Genomic DNA, 20,829 nt, shown 5'->3' with positions numbered 1-20,829 from the left:
GGGACATAATTCCACAATATTCCCACCACCAGAGTTCTGTGTTCCCATTCACTCCACTGGAAACTGCCACATTCCTCCCAAGATCACCAATATGGGAAGACTATTATTTCTAAAATTATCTATATTTATATACATGTGTCCATTTTTTCCTATGGTTCTGCCTTCTCTCCCTTTCTAAGTCACACTGACACCTGTTACTATTTTCAAATGCCCTTCCGTTTTTCCTCTTCTCTCTCTGTGCCCTGATGGAGTAGGAGTTCAGAGACCTAACATTTCTTCCCCTCTGGGAGTATGAACCAAAATTATTATTCTTATTCTCCTTCTCTTCCTCCTTCTTTCTCTTCTTCTTTTTCTTCTTCTTCTTCCTCTTCTTCTTCTTCTTCTTCTTCTTCTTCTTCTCCTTCTCCTTCTCCTTCTCCTTCTCCTTCTCCTCCTCCTCCTTCTTCTTCTCCTTCTCCTTTTTCTTTTTCTTCTTCTCCTCCTTCTCCTTATTCTTCTTCTCTTTCCCTCTCTCTCTGTCTCTACCTCTGTCTCTCTCTCTGTCTCTGTCTCTCTCTCTCTTTGTCTCCAGGCTTATCCCTGAGTCTCGATGCTGACACTATGAATTCACTGCTCCTGGAGACTAATTTTTCCCTTTTGTTGCCCTTGTTGTTTATCATTGTTTTTATTGTTGTTATTGCTGTCGTCATTGTTGGATAGGACAGAGAGAAATAGAGGAGGGAAAGACAGAGAGGGGGAGAGAAAGATAGACACCTGCTGTCCTGTCTCACCAATTATGAAGTGACCCCTCCCCCCCCAGTAGGTGGGAAGCCAAAGGCTTGAACTGGGATCCTTATGCCAGTCCTTGCACTTCATATCATGTGCATTTAATCTACTGCGCTACTGCCCTGGAACAAAATTCTTCATGGGATGGGAGTCAGTCTGTAGCGCAGCTGGTTTAGCCCACATGGCGCAAAGTGCAAGGACCAGCATAAGGAACCTGGTTCGAGCCCCCGGCTCCCCACCTGCAGGGTAGTCCCTTCACAGTCAGTGAAGCAGGTCTGCAGGTGTCTGTCTTTCTCTCCTCTCTCTTCCCCTCCTCTCTCCATTTTTCTCTGTCCTATCCAACAACAATGACATCAATAACAACAATAATACTAACTACAAAAATAAAACAACAAGGGCAACAAAAGGGAATAAATAAATATTTTTTAAAAATTCTTCATGGGGTACAGCAGGTGGGAGTTTTGGCTTCTGTAATCGCTTCTCTGCTGGACATGGATGTTGGTAGGTTGATCCAGACCCTCAGCCTGTTTCTATCTTTCCCTAGTAGGGTAACCCCTGGATACTTACTGCTAATACAAGATTTCATTCTGACTTGGGGAGTCCCTGGAAATATATCTTCACTTGAAAATATACGAGTCCCTTCGTGACTTGCTGATGAAGGGTCTGATTCTCGCCAGTTCTTGCTTGAACTTGAATGAGAAGAACCTCAGTCAATTTGTGGACAGAAGTCTAAGCAACATGAATGCAACTCTTGTCTTCAAAATCCTTGGAAATGCTTTTTCATATCTGAAAATCATATCATTTATCTCACTGGATATTTACAGCTGTTTCCTTATAGTTTCCAAAATCAAATGCACAAGGAACAGGTTGGGACTAAGTGCTGAGGTTCTCAGTCCTCCACGTTTTCATGCTTTCTTCTTTGAAGGAACACATAGTGAACAAGCTTTGGGAACAGGAGTATGAATATGATATCAAAGATACTGTTTTGTGAACATGGAGATTGTTCTTGGAACATGATGCTGTAAATAGCATAGAGCAAAACTTCTAATCAACATGGCTGGACATTCATGAGGACTAATCTGAAGTGGAATTCAGAGTCAGGATACCATTGTTTTAAATCATTTGGTTACTTCTCATTAATTTTTTAAAGTAGATTTTTATTATCTTTACTTATTTATTGGGTAAAGACAGCCAGAAATTGAGAGGGGAGGGGGAGAAGGAGAGAGAAAGAAAGAGAGAGAGAGTAAGAGAGAGAGAGAAAGAGAGAGAGAGACCAGGAAGTGGCACACCTGATTAAATGTACACATTATAGTGCATATAAGGCCCTGACTTCAAGTCCCTACCTGCAGGGGGAAGCTTCGTAAGTGGTGAAGCAGTACTATAGATCTCTCTCTCTCTCTCTCTCTGTGTGTGTGTGTGTGTGTGTGTGTGTGTGTGTGTGTGTGTGTGTTAAGGGGTAAGTCTGTAAAAAAAAGACATACACTTGATCAAATGCATACATACATTTACACTAGTGTACACAGGTGGTGATGTTGATGATGATGACTCTGACCAGGGTTATCACTGGCGCTTGGTGGCTGCATGACTCCACTCTCTTCAATAGCTTGTGTGTTCCTTTTCTCTTTCTTTTTGCCAGATGGTTATAGATGACAAACAGATATATAGTTAATATAGTAGATAGAACTACTGCACTGTTCTAACATTCAACCCTGAAACTGCCCCACTGTGGGTGGGGGCTAAGGACTTGAACCCATGTCCTTGCTCAAGATAATTTATGCATTCTACTGGGTGAGCCAACACCCACACCTGGATAGGAGGTCCCCCCCCCCCAAAGCCCTGATCAACTTTGCCTTATGATGGTGCTGGGAATTGAACCTGGAAGCTGAGAGCCTCATGCAAGAATGGCATTTACATAACCATTAAGCTGTCTTCCCAGCCCTGAATAGGAGAGTTTAAAGCAAGGATGCTTTCCAGATGCTATAAGTAGATAGGAGCTGACTGTTCCCTCTGCAAACTAAAACAAAGGAAAATCAACCCAAGTATGAATAACAGAAGTTTATATAAATACTACATTTATATTATATAAGTATTTTGGATAAAATATTTATAATCACACATTTTTTTCTTTCTATTTTTATTAGAACAGAGGGAGAGAAATAGAGAGGTGAGGCGAGGGGGGAATTAAGGAGAGAGAAGAGAGACACTTGCACTCCTGCTTCTCTGCTCCTGAAGCTTCCCCCTGCAGGTGGAAATCAACACAGGGGGTCAAGGGGGGAACCTTTGAGCATGGTACATGTGTGATCAACAATGTGCACCACCCCCTAGCACCCATAGGTATTTCTTGTAAAAGTTTTTCATCATCTTTATTTATTAATGGATAGAGCCAGCCTGAAATTGAGAGGGAAGGGGGAAACAGAGGGGGAGAGAGACAGAGAGACATCTGCAGCACTTGTTCACCAATCATGCCTTCCCCCTGCAGGTGGTGACAAGAGGCATGAATTCAGATCTTGCACACTGCAACAGGTGTGCTCAACCAGGTGTGCCACCACCCAGACCCCTCATAGGTATATATCTTTATATAAACTTATGTGCACACTGCATTCAAAGACATACACATATGCATGAGATTCAGAAAGTTTACTCTCACATTCTCTTGTTAATGGAAGGAATGAGGAAGTAGGCACTCTCTTCTCTCTCTCTCTCTTTCTATGTCTCTGTGTGTGCTTAGGGGGTAAGTCTGTAAAAAAAAAGACATACACATACACTTGGTGAAATGCATACATACGTTCTCACATTTATGTACACACACAAAGTCATGTACATCCATTCATAAACATATAAATGCTTATTATAATTATGCATGTATTTTAAACATCTACCGAATATTTGTTTTATTTATTTATTTATAATTGATTTAATAATGATCGACAAAACCATCACATAAGAGAGATACAATTCCATACAGTTCCCACTACCAGAGTTCTGTATCCCATCCCTACCATTGGAAGCTTCCCTACTCTTCATACTTCTGGGAGTATGGACACAGGATCATTATGGAGTGCAGGAAGTAGAAGGTTGAATTACTTCTCTGATGGACATGGATATTGGAAGGTTAATCCATACTCCCAGACTGTTTCTATCTTTCCAAGTGAGATAGGGCGGTGGAGAGGTGGGGTTCCAGGACACATTGGTGAGGTTGTCTGCCCAGAGACTTTAGATTGACATTATGGTAGCATCTGCGATTTGGTGGCTGAAATAAGCATTACGATAAAAAGCAGAATGAATTGTTTAATAATCAGGAACCCAAAGGAAAGAATATAGCAGATAAGATTTGAGGTCTCAATTTTGGAAAAAGCCAATAGATCTATTCTAGGTATATTCCAAGACTTTACTGATTTTTGCCTGAGCCTGACAGCTAACATGTGGGTGGGCTAAAGATATTGTCTGGGGAGATGGTGTCTCTACTAAATATTTGAATGCATTAACATGATCTGAAACTTGAGGATGCACCAGGGTGTGAATTTCTAACATCTTGTGTTTGACAAATTAGAGACTCTTTCCAGGTCATGTTCTGCATCTTTGTAGATGAGCTAAGTTGCATGGACAGTCCTAACATGGATTGCTCTCCACCCATCAGAAGCCTTCACTAATCAAGCCATAGGTCCTAGGTTCAGAAGTATGGGTTGTCAGATCCAATCTTTGTCACTAGGAGATTTGGCTACCATGGATCAGAGAGGAGACATAATTATTACCTTAACACTGAGTTAAATTTTTAGAGGAACTGACTTTGCAGGCACTGATTCAAAGCTGCAGTGAGCCTTTATTGTTGCTTGGGTCCCAAGAGTCCCCCAGCAATGAGACTTTGCTCCCAGAGGTCTTCTGACCCTCCTTAGTTGGGCTACAATAATGCCGTTAAAGGTCATCTTCAGACCATCATTAAATTGCCACTAGTGAGCCCTTCATTAGTGTACAGCAGGAAGAAGTAAGCAGGTCCAAATGCTACTTTGGACAGTACTCTACTGTCTTAGGCTAATTAGTGACTGTCACCCTCTCAGCACTTGCTGGCCATTCCCAGATCTTGTCATTTTCTGGACTGTCCTTCTCTTAGTTGCTTAGAATGGGGTTTCCTGGTTGCTTGATGGGATCTGCGCTTTGAGCTGGTTCCTGCACTAAGTCTTAGTGAAAATTCAGCTTTCCCTTCCTGGAACCCAAATAACTAGAATCTCCTGTCAAGTACACAGTGGCCTTTTGCTCATGCTCAGTCTTCTTGTTTTTTGTATTCACTCTGAGTAAGATTTGCAAGACAAAAAGAGACACATCATTTTGAAAAATGCAATTTAAAATTTCCTCATTCCTGATTCTGGCTAATATTTGCTTGGCCAGATAAGACTATATCATAATCAATGCATTATAGTCTGAAGCACGTTTTCATAAAAAAAAAAAAAAAGAATTTCAGGAGTGCTAGCATAGATGTAATTAGCAAAGAAGAGTTAGGGAAATCTCATGCACACAATCCTTTTAAGTATGGTTGACTTAAGACCTAATTACTTTGGAGTAATTGGCCTATGAGAAAGATTTGGAGACTGCCGTAATTAATATAACGGGCCTAGTAGGGGATGTGATGGGTTTCATTGGGTTTTAATTAATTGGATTGTGGGGGACGCACGTCTCTTGTAGGAGAACTCTTCAGGAAGGTGGGCTATACACTTGGGGGAATTTAGGAGTCATTTGAAATTTCCCCCACTGAATTTCTGCCCAGCTGAGGAGTATTCAACATTCAAGAGATAGATTGAAAATTGCAAGAATAACATCTGATTTCTTACTGAATGTAAATATACTCCTGGACTTCTCTCTTTCTCTCTCCAAAAATAGCTCTATTGATATATAGATATCATCATCTTAATCAATTACAATGATATATATATCACAATCTTTTTTAAATTAATTAATTAATTAATTCATTCCCTTTTGTTGCCCTTGTTGCTTTATTGTTGTAATTATTATTGTTGTCGCTGTTGTTAGATAGGACAGAGAGAAATGGAGAGAGGAGGGGAAGACAGAGAGGGGGAGAGAAAGATAGACACCTGCAGACCTGCTTCACCGCCTGTGAAGTGACTCCCTTGCAGATGGGGAGCCCGGGGCTCGAACCAGTATCCTCAGGCTGGTCCTTTTGCTTGAGTTATAGATGTATCACCACATTTTTTAAAAATATATATATAGCTGGATGGCCAATAAGCACATGAAGAGAATCTCAAATCAATGATCATGAAGGAAATGGAACTCAAAGTTACAGGGGCCAGAGAGATAAGCCACCTAGAAGGGGACATTTTTTTGCTTTTCTACATGTGTCCTGAGCTACATAAGAAGATGCAGATTTTACATGCAATGGTGTATTACTCAACTTTAAATATAAAGAAATCTCTTTTTTTAGTATTTATTTTCCCTTTTTTGCTTATTATGGTTGTAGTTGTTGTTGTTATTGATGTCGTTGTTAGATAGGACAGAAATGGAAAAAGGAGGGGAAGACAGAGGGGGAGAGAAAGATAGACACCTGCATGTGAAGTGACACCCCTGCAGGTGGGGAGCTGGGGGGCTTGAACTGGGATCCTTATGCTGGTCCTTGCACTTCGTGCCACGTATGCTTAACCAGCTGCACTACCGCCCCACTCCCAGAAAGAAATTTCTGATGGAACCAATGATGTGAATGAATTTGTGAGGTTATGGTGTTAAGTGAAATACTCTATTCACACACACACACACACACAAACACACACGATCACACTTGTATGAGTTCTGGTAAGTTGGTAAAGATTGTGATATATAGGGAATTGGGCGGTAGTGAAGCGGGTTAAGTGCAGGTGGCGCAAAGGACATGGACTGGTGGAAGGGTCCCAGTTCAATCCCCTGGCTCCCCACCTATAGGGGAGTCGCTTCACAGGCAGTGAAGCAGGTCTGCAGGTGTCTGTCTTTCTCTCCCCCTCTCTGTCTTCCCCTCCTCTCTACATTTCTCTCTGTCCTGTACAACAACGATGACATCAATAACAACAACAATAATAATAACTACAACAACAATGAAAAACAAGGGCAACAAAAGGGAAAATAAATAAATTTAAAAAATTTAAAAAAGAGAAAGAAATCTGGTCTCTCCTGCATTTCCTCTCCTGGGAATATTTCCTAAGGAAACAAAAAGATCTGTGTGTACCTTTGTTCATAGCAGCTCAATTTTTACTATTCCAAACCTGGAAGCAACCCAGTTGTCCAACAACAGATGAGTAGCTGAGAAAGTTGTAATATATATACAATATAATACTGCTTAGCTATTAAGAGTAATGAATTCACCCTCTCATCTCATCTTGGCTAGAGCTTGCAGGGATAATGTTAAGTGAGATAAGCCCTAAAGATAAGTAGGGACATGGGATGATCCCACTGATAGACATACATTGAGAAAGAAGAACAGAAAGGGGAAACACAAAACAGAACATGAACTGGGTTTTGGTGTATTGCACCAAAGTAAAGGGTTTACTGGGGGTTGGCTGGGGTGGGGGGGTGGTTTCAGGCCCTGGTGCATGATGATGGAGGAGTACCTGGTGTGCGGGGTGATTGGGCTCTGCAGAAAACAGAGAAAATTTACACATTTACCAATAATTATATGTATAATAAAAAAGAAAGCTGATTTTCATTCCCCTTATAACTGAGTTGTGAAAATGTGCAACAGCTGCCTTAAGACATTGGTATCAGTGATTCTGTTTCGGGTATATCTCTGTGTATGTGTTTTTGCATTATTGACTTGTACATAAACTATGCCCTACAGACAATATATATCATTGGAGTATATGGGAGTTTATTATATATATGTTATGCCTATGCATGAAACACATTCACACATTGATACCAACTTGATGATAGAGAATGTGGACAAAACGTTTAAAACAATTAAAACAGCAAAGGACCCAGGATAGGAAAAATGTCTTTTTAAAAAATTAAAGGAGAGACTGGGAGATAAGAATGACTGGTAGAGGGAGTCGGGCAATAGCACAGTGGGTTAAGCGCAGGTGGCGCAAAGCTCAAGGACCAGAGTAAGGATCCTGGTTCGAGTCCCTGGCTCCCCACCTGCAGGGGAATCACTTCATAGGCGGTGAAGCAGGTCTGCAAGTGTCTGTCTTTCTCTCCCCCTCTCTGTCTTCCCCTCCTCTCTCCATTTCTCTCTGTCCTATCCAACAACAATGACATCAATAACAACAATAATAACTACAGCAATAAAACAAGGACAACAAAAGGGAATAAATAAAAAATAAATAAATAATAATGCCTGGTAGATTGGATGCCTTACCATGAGTGAAGTCTAGAGTTTGAACTCTAGTACCACATGGAAGGATCATGGCAAGGGGGAAGCTTAATGGATGTTGCAGTGGTGTTGTGTTATCTCTCCCTCTCTGTATCTCTCTCCCTTTCTGTCTCTCCCTGAAACAAAAATAATGAAATGGTTAACCCTAGCGTAAGCACTGGCGCCAAACAAAAAAAAAAAGAATGAATCTTGTGAAATTATACAGTTTGATTTTACTATTAAACTATAGAGATCAGGACAGGGTGGCACTGGCATATATATGAAGGGGAAAGGCTGTGATGCACCTGGTTAAGCACATATATTACAGTGCACAAGGACCCGTGTTCAAGCCCCCACCCCCCACCTGCAGGGGGCAAGCTTCATGAGTGGTGAAGCAGGGCTGCAGATGTCTGTCTCTTTCCTTCTCTATTTTTCCTCCTCTCCCAATTTCTGTCTCTATTTATCCATTAATAAATATAGATTAAAAATAATACAGTGCATATGCAGATTTGAAAAAAGGACTACATATAGAATTAAAAGAAAAGAAAAATAATCAGATATATTGATCAACTGATTTTTAGACATAATGGCCCATTTATTTTGACATTTCCCCCCATTCTATTGGGAGGTTAATGATTTAAAGTGCAGTTGTTGACACATGGGTACAATTGTCATCTCCCTGTGAAATCACTACTAGCTTTCCTCAGGACTTTAAAACACCTAATTTCAGTTCAGTTATTACCAGTGTTCATAATACCCCAGATTACCAGAAATCATGGGACTACCACATGTGAAAGATAATAAAACCTATCCCTAATGAAGAATGTGCATCAAGACTATATAAGCAACACCTATAATTCAATGATTGAAAAGAAAACACTTTTTAAAAAATCTTTATTAGTGATTTAATAATAATTGACAAGATTGTGGGATATAAGGGATAAAATTCCATACAATCCCCACCATCAGAAGTCCCTATCCCATCCACTCTAAAAGAAGTTTCCCTATTCTTTATCCCTCTGGGATTATAGAGCAAAATTTTTTATGGGGTGCAGAAGGTGGGAGATCTGGCTTCTGTAATTGCTCACTCCACGAGAGCGCCGGCATTCGTTCATATCAGATATCAAACTGGCTGTGGCCTGGAGCTTTGATCCCATTGAAACCCATCCCTGTTGGAGAAGTTACATATCTCTCCCAGCTATTCAGAATAACCAGGTCATGGGCTGCATGAGCCTTAGGACAAGTCCAGCACACTGAGATATCTGCTGTGGCCCTTTCCCTAACACACAGTTACCCAGGAATGTCCTAGTAATACTACTTGCTACTAAAGAGACATGATAACATCGTACTTAGACACACACTTGAACAGTAATATTATGACAGTCATATCCATTAAAACTCAAAGCTACAACCAACCCAAATGTCCATGAACCAATAAGAGAGTAAACTCTGATGTATTTATACAGCAGAAAACTTCTCAACTCTACAAAGGAATCATAGGGGAGTCAAACAGTAGTGCAGGGGGTTAAGCACACATGGCGGAAGGACCCAGTGGAAGGATCCCAGTGTGAACCCCGGCTCCCCACCTGCAGGGGAGTCTCTTCACAGGCAATAAAGCAGGTCTGCAGGTGTTTATCTTTCTCTCCTCCTCTCTCTATTTTGCTCTGTCCTATCTAACAATGACAATATCAATAACAACAACAATAAGAACTACAACAACAATAAAAAAAACAAGGGCAACAAAAGGGAAAATAAATAGATAAATATAAAAAAAGAATCATAGATAAACTCTCAAAAGATTTATGATAATTGAAAAAGTCAAATCAATGGCTACCCACTGCCTGATTCCATTTATGTACAATCACTGAAACAAAAACATGTTTTTGCTTTTTTTTTTTTTTTTTGCATTGTGATTATTTGGTGTGAGTGTGGAAAATTGGACAAAAAGGGCTACAGGGAGTCTGTTGAGTGATGGAAATGCCCTATCTCTTGATTAAAAATTTTTTAAATTTATTTTCCCTCTTTTTGCCCTTGTTGTTTTTCATTGTTGTAGTTACTATTGTTGTTGTCATTGTTAGATAGGACAGAGAGAAATGGAGAGAGGAGGGGAAGACAAAAGGGAGAGAGAAAGACAGACACTTGCAGACCTGCTTCACCACTTGTGAAGCAACTCCCCTGCAGATGGGGAGCCAGGGGCTTGAACCCGGATCCTTTCTCCGGCCCTTGCACTTCTTCGCACCATATGCACTTAACCCACTGCGCTACCACTCAACTCCCCCATCTCTTGATTAATATAGTCAAAAGTGATTGCACTCAATGGTCAGCATTCTTTGAGATATAAGCTTAAAATTAGTGAATTTTATTATACACAAATAAGAGCTCAAATTGTTCAAAGGAGTTTAGCTTAACATAGTTAAATTCGTTACTTTTTGTTTCTTCACTGAATGAATGTTACACTAATTCTCTCCAACTGGGGCTGCAGTCAAACATGGGGGTGGTGGTCCTGAAGGTTCCCCTCCAGGTCACTGTGTGACCTGCCTCAGTTGAGCCCCTTTGTACTTTCCTGGTGACTGAGGCTCACTGCTGCCCTCCAAGGTTTGAAAGACAGCTGTGGATGGTCCCTGTGGTCACTTAGGGCCTGTGATCAGTTCTTTCTCGAATTCCAGGTCATTGTGGTCCCCTCTCAAAGGGGGAATGACCTTAGCTCTCCCCACTGTAGGGTCAGAAATGGAATCTTCTAGGAGCAGAACAACTTGCACAGTCTGTCAAAAGGAAGCTAAGGCTCACACATGATCTTGAACGTGGATGCACAGTCTTTCGCAGGGAAGACCACTGAGGAACAAGTAATAACTTTGGTTCACTGAGAATTTGGGAGTGGGGATAGTGATGGATAGAAGACTTCAGTTATTCTCTTTTATTTGTGTGGATTTCAAATACTGAAAGTTTCCTTTCTCTCTCTCTCTCTCTCTCTCATTCAATATAGACATTAAGGCTGGCTACAGAACTGAAGGTACATGTTAGTAGCAAGTGAGACCCAATTTCCGGTCCTTGGCATAGCACACGAGTGTACTATGGCAGTGGCAGAAGTTTTGGTGTTTCTCTCTCTCAGTCAAAGTGAAAAGGTTAGACCAGTGTCATGAAACTGTGCATTTTACAAAGTCCTAGAGGTGTGAAAACAGAACACACCTTCAGATTTTAATGTACAAATAAAAATATGTATTTCCCAGATCCACCCCCAGACAAATTTACAGACCCATGAGTATTCCCACGTGTGCCCATTTTTACCTCAGCACCTTTAAGTAGTATTATAAACAGCTTTCTGCCTCAGGGAGATTTATATATAAATGAATTCCTTAGGAGTTGGGGAGTAGTGAAGCTGGTTAAGCACACTTGGCATGAAGCACAAGGACAGCAGAAGGATCCCGGTTCGAGCCCTCGGCTCCCCACCTGCAGGAGAGTCTCTTCACAGGCTGTGAAGCAAGTCTGCAGGTGTCTGTCTTTCTCTCCCCCTCTCTGTCTTCCCATCTTCTCTCCATTTCTCTCAGTCCTATCTAACAATGACGACATCAATAACAACAACAATAATATCTACAACAATAAAAAACAAGGGCAACAAAAGGGAAAATACATAAATAAATATAAAAAATATTTAAAAAAGAAATGGATTCCCTAAGTCATTCTGCTTAATAAGTGTATTATTATTATTATTATTATTATTATTATTATTATTATTATTATGCCAGGTACTGCTCAGCTCAGGCTTATGGGAGTGTGGAGGACTGAACCTGGGACTTCAGAGCCTTGGGTTGGATAGTCTTTCGCAGAACCATCATGCTGTCTCCCCAGCCCCATAATGAGGGTTTGCAACAAGTATTATAACAAGTAGAAATACAAAAAATGACAGTTTCTAAACATTATAGAGAGCTAGCATTAAATTGTTTTTGAGCCATTTCTTTCTGGAAGGACTCAGAGTGTTGACAGACAGATTAAAGGCAAAGAAAAAAAAATCGTATGGTTGTTGGCTTTGTGTGCCTGGTTTTGGTTCTGATGATGTCGATAAAGTCAGCTAAGCTTTCAGTGAGTGTGAGCCGGTAATGTGAGAAGTAGTTAGAAATGTGGCCGCTGAGACTCAGAAGGACCCAACATGCTAGTTCATTATCAAGATTTATTGTTTCAGCTCTGGAGAAGTGTTGGGAAAGCAAAAATAAGGTCATTCATACCAGTCAGCAAGGGAAATTTTATTTTAAAAAAAAGGGAAAAGAAAAAAGAGAAGGAAATAAATACAAGATAATTCTTCTGTGGTTGAAAAGTAGCATGGTGGGTTGGGTGACTTTTCAGGAGAGGATTAAAGAGATGGGAATATTTTATAGCATTATGCTAGAAAAAATGTGTTGTAAATTAGTTAAGTAGCAGAGTTCATGAAACACAGAGAAATTTGGGTACGTGAGCTGCCAAATTTAAAATAAACGCTGGATTACAGAAATATGTGAAAAATAACATGTCTGTTTATTTAACAAACACCCAGATATACCAACTCTTAATATTTTGGCATATTTCTTCTGATAGTTTCTTTTTAAATTTCTAACTTATTTATTTATACTATTTTATTTAGATATTTGTTGGAGAGAAACAGAGAAATCTAGAGGGGCGGAGGAGAGAGAGAGAGGAGAGAAAGAGAGAGAGAGAGAGAGAGACCTGCAAGACCTGCTTCACTGATTTATACTTCATTTCAGCTGCAGATCAGGGTCAGGGACTTGAACACTGTAATATGATTCTTTTTTTCAAAGAATTATAGGGGCTGAGTGGTGGCACACTTGATTGAGCACACATGTTACAATGTGCAAGGACCTGGGTTTGAGCCCCCGGACCTCACCTGTACCGGGAAGGCTTTGCGAGTGGTGAAGCAGTGTTGCAGGTCTCTCTGCCTCTCTCCCTATCTTCTCCTTCCCTGTCAAATTCTGGCTGTCTCTATACCTCCAATAAATAAAGGTAAATTACAGATTCATGGAAAGTCGCACAAAAGTCTGTGTACAGCCCCCTCCCAGGTTCCCACAAGGCCCATATCTTACAGGACTGGATCAAAACCAAGGAAGTGACACTAACACCTTGCTGTTAACTTGACTATACGACTTGTCCAGTTTTCAACTGCGGCACCCCATCAAAGTTCACCAGGGATCCTGACAGGGTCATCTCCTCTGGACCTGCATTCAGACTTCAAGGAAGCTGGGCAGGAGGATGAGAATGGGTCAACGCATTCTCCCCCCGTTATTGTTACAAATAATTATACTGTCACAATTGATTAATAACACTTTGGCAGTGCCTGGTGAGAATGGAGAATCAGAAGCACCCCCTCTCCCTTACACAGGGGCATATTTGAAAGTTACATTATGAAAGTGGAGAAGGTGGGTCAACATAGATGGACAAAAGAAGTCATGTTATTACCTGCTCTTCAAAGAAAGAATGCAGAGATTGAGGCCTCCCAGGTACACGTTGATGTATTGAAACAAAGAAAGATTAATAGTTAAATTGTACCAGACCTAGATGAGCAGTGGTCCACGACTAGGCAAAGATCTGTATGCCCACCATAGAAGATTAATGGTATGGGGAATCGGGCTGTAGCGCAGCGGGTTAAGCGCAGGTGGCACAAAGCACAAGGACCGGCATAAAGATCCCGGTTCGAACCCCGGCTCCCCACCTGCAGGGGAGTTGCTTCACAGGCGGTGAAGCAGGTCTGCAGGTGTCTATCTTTCTCTCCTCCTCTCTGTCTTCCCCTCCTCTCTCCATTTCTCTCTGTCCTATCCAACAACGACAACAACAATAATAACTACAACAATAAAACAATAAGGGCAACAAAAGGGAATAAATAAATAAAATAAATATTTTTAAAAAATTTTAAAAAAGAAGATTAATGGTAGAAATAGCCCTCAGCAAAAGTCTAAAAACAAATCTGGGTATGACCTCCCCTGAGAACAGGACCATACTAAGCATTGTACCATTCTTTACAGAAATAGGGGAGTAACATATGGCTTGCCAAAGCCACAAGACTAAGCTGATTGTTTAGGCAACCTGAATGTAACCTGAAAGAAGTATAAAAGCTAATGCAGTTTCACTATTAAAATGAGTCCAGACTCACCCTCCAATAGAGTGTGGTGTCAATCTGTTCTCCCTCGCGCTGACTCCGGACCCACCGGGGCGGTTGCCTTCAAGACCCCTGACCCTCCTGCTGCTCATCCACTGTGGTGGTCTGTGGCATTCAACTACTTTTTTCACCTGTTCGCATTTGTGCATGAGTTTGTGTACCTGCAGTTCGATGCACTTCAAAGACCTATGTAGATTTCTGAAAGAAGGATAAATTCGATTTAGGATAAGCCACCTTTTAGCACCTCCCCTGGGGACCAGTAATCTTTCTTTCCTCCCTATCTTGTTATTTCAAGACTCCTATATATAAATGGAATCATCCCATTTACCATCTCTGCAGTAGGTCTGTTCTTTCCTTCCTGCCTCAAGTATCCCAGTGAACACACTGTGCAAATGGCCCACAGCCACCATCTTTGCTGGACTGTGAAAAACTCTTCGCAAATGGTGCTATCTACTTTTCACAGAATGTGCCCGTGCTCATCTGACCTGCCTGGAGTGATGCACCTGCCCACAGCTAATAACATAGCACAGACTACCCGCCCACACATTCAGCAAACCTGCTTCCACAATGCTCACTTAAGAGGGCTTTGAGGCTATGCCCTTTCCTAGTGCAAGATAAAAAGCACAGGAACACAAAATAACTGTCTCTGGAATGTAGGTTAATGTCAGCTAAGGAAAAAAAGAGAGAGAGAGAGAGAGAGAGAGAAAGAGAGAGAGAGAGAGAGAGAGAGAGCCATTAAGATGTTTGATTCATTTGAACTGTGTACTTTGACAAACCTTGACTGGTATAATTTCTAAAGATGAAAGGTAAAAATAGACCCAGCTAAACAAGCTGATGAAAGAAACTGGAGGTTGTCAGCAAAACAAAAATGATAGAATTCTGGGAGTTTCTGTTACAGGAATAGGGCTTGACAATTTTTTAAGGCTCTGTCAAGGCTATTAATATTTATGACTTCACACACACACACACACACACACACACACACACACACACACACACACACACACACAATCACTGTGAGGTACATCCATCAAAGATTTTTGCTCAAGAATTGTTCTGGTCTATTGGGTGATAGGATCAGAATGACAAAATTGAGAGAGATTATGTGAAGGGTTTTATGCTTCTGTTTTACACTCCTTCAAAGGGATGAAGCATTTAGGAAACTAGATTCAGAGAAAATCATTTTCTTTCTGAAAGAAGAAATCACCCCTACTGTTTTGTAATACACTGGGTTATTGTTTTGTTTACTTGTTTTTACCGCAAGATAAGATCCTAAACATGCAAGTGTTTGAGTGCTGAAAGACATCAAATTACTCAAGAATTCCATCTAGATTGACTTTGAATCTTGAGATACTGCGGGGTGAGGTGGGGTCAGGTGATGGAGTATACATTACCATACTCAAAGGACTCAGTTCAAACCCCTCTTTCCCCACCTGCAGGGGGAAATGTTTCACTAGTAGTGAAGTACTGTTATAGGTATCTTTGTCTCTCCCTCTCTGTCTCTCCTCCCTTCTAAATTTCTCCTCTGCCTTGTCAGATAGAATAAAATAAAATAAAAGAAAATGAAAGGAAAGGGGGAAAAGTGACCACTGGAAGTGGCAGATTTGTAGTAGTGCAGGCATTGAGCCCCATTGATAATCCCAGTGGGGAAAAAAGAAGTCACTAAGCCCCAGGCCCAGAGATAACGCTGGTGGCAATAAAAAAGAAAAGAAATTGAGATATTACACAGAAACTCCAAAGCTGAGCCTCTGTCTGCAAAGTATCTCTCTCTCCCTCTCCCTCCCTCTCTCTCTCTCTCTCTCTTATTTTAACGAAAGAGAGACAGACAGAGATACAGGGGAAACACTAAAACACTTCTCAGCTTTGGGCTTGAACCTGGGCCCTCAGAGCCTCAGGCATTACAGTCTTTTACAGAACCATTATGCTATCTCCCCAGACATGCAAATTATTTCTCTGCCTCTGGTCTGATCATTCTAGAACCTCTGCAGTTGGCAAAATGCAGAAGCGTGTGAGGTTCAATGCTGTCAAAACCTCTCAGTCTGCATTCCACTTTATCTTTACTTAAGCTTTGCAATCATCTACTAGAACAACAGCATAGGGGAAAAAAAAAAATCTAACTGACTCCATCATACATGTACCATTCTTCTTACCAAGAAAGAACGTGGGAGACATCTGCGACATATTTAACTCGGCCATCCAGTGGTTTATGAAAGAGCTTGAAAGCAGCGGTGAAACTGAAACTGTTTCTTAATAGGGTGGCATGGACTCTGGCCAATTAGTTCTGACAGCTCCTTCAGTCCCCAGGGGCACTCTAGTTGTGTAACAACCCCACCTGAAAGAAACAACAATCAGTACACTTCATTTGCCACAGCTAAGTGCAGAGCCCCAATGCACCTTTTTCTCAGCTTTGATTTTACAAACTGCCAAGATGGCGTTTTTTGATGGTTTTGAACTCACTTCAAAGGGGAGGAATCCGCGGGCCACCGTCTCCGGAACGGCCACTAGATGGCGCTAAATGACCATCTGTGATGATCACACTTGCCCTGCTCTCCCCTCCCCAAAAGGTTCCTAGCACACCTGCCCCGAAGCTTCTTCTCAGTTTACCTGTCCTGACCCATTCTTCTCCCTTGTTAACTGCTCACAGGCCCCGTGATGGCTCGCTTTCCTCATTGCCGGTATTTGAGAAACGTAGGTTCTAGCCGCTCTGCTCAGTGCTCAGCACCTGCACCTGCCTGACCAGGGCACCTGGCTTCACCAAGTTCCTACTTCCTTCAGTCCACACTTAAAGCCTGCTCTGGGGTGGGTGGGTGGATATTCTTCCGGAATGCTTTTTGTTTCATTTTGAACAGTGCACATTCGGTATGACTTAAAAAACAAAAAACCTTTTATTTATTTGTTTATTTTGGAGAGAGACACAGAGAAATTGAGAGGGAAGGTGGAGATAGTGAGGGAGAGAGAATATTATGAAAATTTTAGCCATAAGAAAAAGCCCAGGGTCCGGTGGTGATGCACCCAGTTGAGCGCACCCATGACCATGCTCAAGGATCCAGGTCTAAATTCCCACTCCCTATCTGCATGGGGGTGGGGTGCTTCAAGCAGGTCTGCAAGTATTTCTCTCTCTCTCTCTCTCTCTTTCTCTCTGTCTGTCTCTCTCTCTCTGTCTGTCTTTCTCTCTCCCTCCTCTCCCCTCCCCTCTCAACTTCTCTCTGTTCTATCAAATAAAAATAAATAAAAATGGAGTAAAATCAAAGACAGATCCTTCATGCATGTAGACACTGAGCACCAATGATAAACCCTGGTGACAAAGGAGAAGGAGAGAGGGAAATGGAGAGGAAGAGGGAGGATAAGGAAATGGAAAAGCCGAAGCAAGAGGAGGAGAAGGAGAAGAAGAAAAAGGAGGAGAAAAGGAAGGAAGGAAGGAAGGAAGGACGGACGGACGGAAGGAAGGAAGGAAGGAAGGACAGAAGGAAGGAAGGAAGGAAAGAAAGAAGGAAAGGTATGGTGCACTGTTTTGCCATAGACCAGAGCCAAGTTGCAACCTAGCCTCCAAGGTACTGAGGGAGACTCTGAGTCTGTAGACTCTTTCACTCTCGCTTTCTGCCTTGTTGTTTCTGGTTCTCTATCTGAAAAAGTCACCCTGGAGTGGTGAAGCCCCTGGTGACAATATAAAACAAACTATCTTAAATGTCAGTACCCTAGAGGGACCAGGCAGATTGTGTCTTTCGGATAACATCTCATTGTTATTTCACTTCCTCAGTTCACCTGCTCTTCATACCCCCACAGTTGAAGTAGAACCATCTTCTTTCTTTGCACTTGTTTGTGGACTTTTCATATGAAGCACAAAGTGTTTATAAACATCGATGCATGAGTGTTTTGAGTGAAGTATATGCCTATGCCTCTTGATGCCATCTTGCTAACTGGCTATGGGGAGTTGTACAAATAAATCTTAATCGATATTATTCATATTTTATTTATTCATTCATTTATTTTTAATGAGAGAAAGAGTTAGAAAGATACACACACACACACACACACCAAATGAACCAGAGCACTGCTCAGCTCTTGCTTATGGTGGTGCTAAAGATTGAACATGGGCTCTTGGAAGCTTAGCCATGAAAGCCTTTTGTAGAACCACTACACTGTATTCTCAACCCCCATATTTTTTAGATAGAGGTAGAGTGGAGATAGGCAGAGAGGTGGGGAGAGAGAGAGAGCAAAGCATCACAGAAGCTTCCTTCACTGTGGTCTCATACATGGCAGAGCAGCACTCTTTGTAAGAGATCTAGTCCCTGATCCCAAATAAATCTTATTTTAAGAACAATTTAAATGTGTAATGACTCTAAAGCTTTGCCCACCGTACAGTGCACTGAGCATGAGTGAGTAGTGCATAGTCAGCAACACCACTGCCCAAAGACGGCTTCTATTCTAGAACTGCTCCATATTCTCCAACCCCACCAGAGATGACATTCAAATCTAGTTCTCCAGTTTCCCAACTTACCATATAACAAGCCTGCAGGTTCTGAATGCCAGTCAGGCTCCAAAATAAACAGATTTTAGATGTGAAAGGGATGAATTTTGTTTATGTAACCAATGAAAACCAGGTCTTATATCTTTGTAACCAATAATATTCTCAGGCAGGCTTTCTATTTTCTCCTAACTTGTCACTCACCTAATTCTCCTCCTCCTCTTCCTTCTCCTCCTCCTTCTTGTCCTCCTCCTTCTCCTGTCCTTCCTCCTCTTTCTTCTTTTAAATTTTATTAGTTATTCATTATTTATTTAAGAAAGTATGAGATTACAGGGTTATAATTCCCACCAATGGAATTCTATTTTTATTTTTTATTACTACTAGGATTATTACTGGGGCTCGACATCAGCACTACCAATCCACTATCCCCAGCAGCCATGTTTTCCTTTTTTTCTTTCTCTTTTCCTGGATAGGAAAGAGAAAATTGAAAATAGAAGGGAAGATCGAGAGGAAGAGAGAAACATAGACGCCAACAGCCTTGCTTTACTGATTGTTTCCCTTACAGGTGTGATGTGGGGGCTCGAACCCTGTTCCCTGTGCTTAGTTATTTTGCACATAATGGGTTGTACCACTGCAACCATTAATGCCCCCATTAAAAAATAAAATTATACAAAATTAAATAAAATAAAGAATCTAGGCATGGTCACCATTTCTTTCTCTCCCTGGAATAATAAACTATTCTATTCTCTCTCTCTCTCTCCCTCTCTCTCTCTCTCTCTCTCTCTCCTCTCTTTGGGGTTTTGATCACCTTTCAACAGTAATTTCCCAAATGCACCATGTTATACATAGTGTGGAGATTAGATTAACTCTGGGCATCTGTGAGACCCCTGAAGGTCACACAGTCTGGTTATTGAGTGCAGTCTCAGTCTCTCTCTCTCTCTCTTCTCTCTCTCTTCTCTCTCCTTCTCTCTTTTCTCTCTCTTTTCTCTCTCTTCTCTCTCTCTCTCTCTCTCTCTCTATTTCCCTCCCTCTCTCTCTCCTTCCCTCTTTCCCTCCCTCCCCTTTTCAGTCATACTTCATCCACCTCCCTGGACCAAAAACAACTCACCTTAAATGGAAGTATCAAGTAGGCACATAGATTTCATCCCTGAGTAATGGGATTAGCTCAAATCGCATATCTGCAGTCCCTCTTTGAAAATAAATGACCTGACAAGAAATCACTTGAGCTGCATTTGGTGCCCTGCTCCCTGGCAGTCATGAATATTCACGTTCTCCTCCTCTGGAAGGAAGCTGGCTGACCTGCCATCCACCCAGCACCCACACTGTTTGGTAACCCCCTGGCCAGCATGACCTGGTCAGGGTGACATAAAACCCTTATCTCAGACCTCTAATTCTTTTGGAGCTTGAGCCCCAGGCACTGACAGCTCTGGTGAGGAAAGACATTCTTCTTGGGCACAGCTTGGGCTAGTACTTCTCTCCTCTGGAAATGATCAAGTTGTGTGTCCTGGGCCCCTGAAAGAAGAAGTGGAGCCTTCAATTTCTCACGTGGTTTATTATAAGACCATGATCACAGTGATTCATGGAGGGGTGAAGGAGAAAATAATAGTGATGAGCTGGGCAGTGGTGCACCTTGTTGAGCACACACATTGCAGTGCACAAGGACCCAGGTTTAAGGCCCTGGTTCCCACCTGCAGGGAGGAAGGTTCACAAAAGCTGAAACAGTGCTGGATGCCAGACTCTCTTTGTCCCTCTTCCTTCATCTACCTCCCTTCCTCCCTCAATTTCTTTCTGTCTTTATCCAAAATAAGTAAATACTTAGTACAGTATTTAAAAAAAAGTAACAGAAAAGGTGAGTGAACATTTTACAATTAGAGTCCCTATTTATTTATTATTTATCTCTGGGACTTGGTGCTGGTGGCCATTTTTTTCTTTAATTTCATTTTATTTGATAGGACAGAAAGAAATTGAGAGGGGGAGGGGTAGATAGAGAGGTAGAGAGAAGGATAGACACTGTCAGGTCTGCTGTACTGCTTATGAAGAGTCTGCCCCTGCAGGTGGAAAGCAGGGGCTCAAACCCAGGTCCAGGGGCAGGTCCTTGCACTTAGTATTAAGGGGTGCACCCACTGCTCGACTCTC

At 41.7% G+C, this 20,829-nt stretch overlaps 1 long non-coding RNA gene across 1 annotated transcript; it reads right to left on the bottom strand.

Annotated features, from left to right (window-relative positions):
- Nucleotides 1-3,769: 3,769 nt before the first annotated feature.
- On the bottom strand, nt 3,770-17,080 carry LOC132538998 (uncharacterized). The gene is made up of 3 exons (XR_009550315.1): nt 16,833-17,080; nt 16,379-16,560; nt 3,770-4,015 (listed from the first exon to the last, which is right to left on the bottom strand). It is a non-coding gene; the product is annotated as an uncharacterized LOC132538998 (long non-coding RNA).
- Between the last annotated feature and the right edge of the window lie 3,749 nt (nt 17,081-20,829).

This window comes from Erinaceus europaeus, chromosome 6, assembly GCF_950295315.1.
Source record: "Erinaceus europaeus chromosome 6, mEriEur2.1, whole genome shotgun sequence".
Classification (NCBI taxonomy): Eukaryota; Metazoa; Chordata; class Mammalia; order Eulipotyphla; family Erinaceidae; genus Erinaceus; species Erinaceus europaeus.
Note: the sequence above shows the minus strand (reverse complement) of the source record. Positions and strands in the feature narration are given on the sequence as shown.